Raw genomic sequence first — 3,238 nt, 5'->3', positions numbered from 1 at the left:
AATCGTATGTTGAATAATATACGTGTAATATATTGAAAAACTGCGTAAGATAAATACAGGAAATAGTTTCGGTATCTCATTATGAATCTCATTATATAGTAAATGTGTTTACATATGTAATATTTGCAATATAATATGCGAAAATAAAATATGTTTAGGATTGCAACATAAAACTGCTTTATACCACAAAAAAAATAGCTTAAAAAAATCGTTTATTGATCAGAATGTTAAGTATATGGGTCATATCCTTGGCTCCAAAATCAGCTAGAAAGCTAATTTGGCTGAAATGGTTCATACGAAGATATGTGCTATTAACTGTTGTATAAGCTCAGTTGTCCCTAGATGGTATATTTAGTCCCGCTTGATTTAAGACAGAATGACACATATCTGGGTTATATTCTTAACACTAAACTGAGCTGGAATGGGTCCATAAAAAAATGTGTGCTTCTTACTGTTACTGTTCACTCGAGATAGTATTTTTGAGCTCGAATCGTCCTCTGTCTCTTCAGAGCTGTTATTGAACCTATCCTTTTGTACGTGCTTGTTTTTTCATGGTATGTAAGAAGCATGGTTATATTGCAGGCTGTTGGTGCAGTATACGCCACCACCTTAATTGTTTTATTTATGTTACTTAATTAGTTGCTCTCTAGGTTTCTGGTAAAACAACAAGCAAAGTAAGAAGGAACCAGATTTAACGTTTTAAATGTAATCAAGAATTGAAATAGCAAACGCAATTACACTGAATCAGAATTCTCAATCTTTTAGTATTACGAGATGGCTTCCTTCAATGAGTTTTCTAGGCTTGTCAGACGAATTTGTTAAAGCAGGAACCCTGCTGTCCTATATGTATTTTTCTAGTAAATATCTAGGGTTGGTTTTTAAAGAAGATTCTAGTCAGATTTTTAGACACTCTTGGTCTAAATCGGACAAAACTCATATCAATTAGCTACTTCCACTGAAGCGGTATTAATTTAGTACTACTCTGTCGTGGCTGAAAGGTCAATACGTACGAAGGCATGAAATAAGACTCGTCAAACAACGTTTGTCGGAGTTGTAGCTTCACAGATGAGGACGAATCTGTACTCGATCTCAGTGCCTATCAATAGTTAAAAGCAGATTTCATGTCTTTAAAGAGTCTTTTTTAATTGAACGAACAGAGATGTCATCCTTTTAAAATAAAATATTTAATTAAATTTCTAAATTTGTTAGGTTGATTCATTTTCCGAAGGGGCGTCGTGGTCCATGCACTAGATATTTGAGACTTTTATCCTGACATAAAAACCGAATGTGTTGCTTCAAGCTTAGCGTATAAGAGGGTGTCTAATCCTTGGTATCGCAATCTATTATTTACTATATGTTACCTTTAACTGATACTTCCTTCATTATGAAAGCGTTGGTAAATCAATTTAACTAATTTTGAATTTAATATATGACATGTTTATATATTGATTTTGAGGCCTTTAATGTGTTTTATACCAGGCATGAAAAAATTGTCTATAATAATTTTTTTTATAAAACTAAGATTTTGGATTTGTGATATCTGAAACTCAAATATTATTTACAGGGTAATATTGACACAAATATTCAAATTAAATAACATTAATTACTTAATAATGTACTTGATTAATTACATTTTTTTTTTTTTTTTGATATTTCTTTTCTATTAATTATGTAACAATTTTATGTCATTGCCAATATTTTTGGTAAATGTACAAAATCTAACGAAAATAAACAAATTACGCTAGTAAAAATGACAGTAATTAGTCGTTTTGCACGGTCTATTGTGGCGCCCATTTTTTAACACTTTTAATGTAAAAGGTCGTAATTACAAAAACTGGCAAAAGTAGACAAAAGTCAACCTCTAAAATTTTCTGATAAAGCAAGTCCATTAGAAATTTTTTTTGAAAAAAATTTAATTTGGTATATTATTATTATATAATATAAAGGTTGACGAAATGCAAAAAAAATGTTGTTAAAGGAAAAGACATTTAAGGTCAGTACAGGCAGAAAGTAGTGAATATTTATATCTTTTATTTTTTGAGGAACTGCAATTAACTTAATTAGTAACACAGAAATTCACTAATATAAACGTTTCAATGCAAATTAAGACTACTTTTTATATTTAACATGTAAAAGAGTTCAAAATGAGCTACTAAAATGGAAAATCCATTTTGCATGCTCTCGCAGAGAAGAAGTGTCGCGTAACTGGCGGATATCATCGGTTCCACTTCGCAGCTTCTGGATTTTAAAAATGCGTCTGTTGCTTTAGATTAAGCGCTCACCACATATGGAAAATGCAATGAATAAATTATACACACATTTGTTAATAATTTAGTTTACCTGCATATGACTCTGCTAAAGTATATAATGTGAGCAGACAGAGAATGTTTTCATAAATACTTTATATAAATAAATACACTACTTGTAGTTTTTAAACAATGTATGAAATGAGTTAAGAAATGGCATTTCTATAATGAATATTGAAATAAATATTTTAAAAATTTCAATTATTTTTACTTAGTAAGCATTTTATATAGCCTTTGCCAGCTTAACTCTCTTTCAAGCGCGGACAAATATGATCTATAGATGCTTTGAGTTCGGTAGACTTCAATGTCTGAGTCTACAAGTGAAATATGTATGTGTGGAAATCTCTTTGCGGTAAATTTTATGGTAAGTGGCAGTGAGACAAACCATGTCTGCACTGGAAGCATGAAATAGATCAGAATTTTGTGAGCATAGGGGAGACTAACTGGTTAACATTGGTTTACAAATGGTATCAGTAGAAAGATTTGATAGCAATAACATATGCTTGTGATCAAAAAAGAACGAGAATTTTAATTTTTGAATTCCTGCGCTTATCCAATCGGTAATTTTTTTTTATTTTCACAGGATGAGAAGAGTACTTTGAAGGCGATAATAAAGAAAATTATTAAAAATTATTATTGTAATAGAATAATGGTAGTAATTTTTGCCAATAGATTCAAAAGTTTGTCGTGTTATATTCTTAAATATTTCTAAAAATCTTTATAATAGTTTATTATCGCTATGTTAATGATACTAATGCTAATAATAACCAACGAAATACTTAACTTATGGGTAATACCTGAACAAACAAAAATAGGCAGGGGTCATATTCAATTCAATTAAAAATTATTTCAAATTTAGAAATATTTTAATCTCAAAAAATATCCACTGCAATAAATTTAAACAAAAAATCTGTTTAATTGAATAATTATCA

This window comes from Teleopsis dalmanni, chromosome 1 (assembly GCF_002237135.1).
Source record: "Teleopsis dalmanni isolate 2A chromosome 1, ASM223713v2, whole genome shotgun sequence".
NCBI lineage: Eukaryota > Metazoa > Arthropoda > Insecta > Diptera > Diopsidae > Teleopsis > Teleopsis dalmanni.
Note: the sequence above shows the minus strand (reverse complement) of the source record.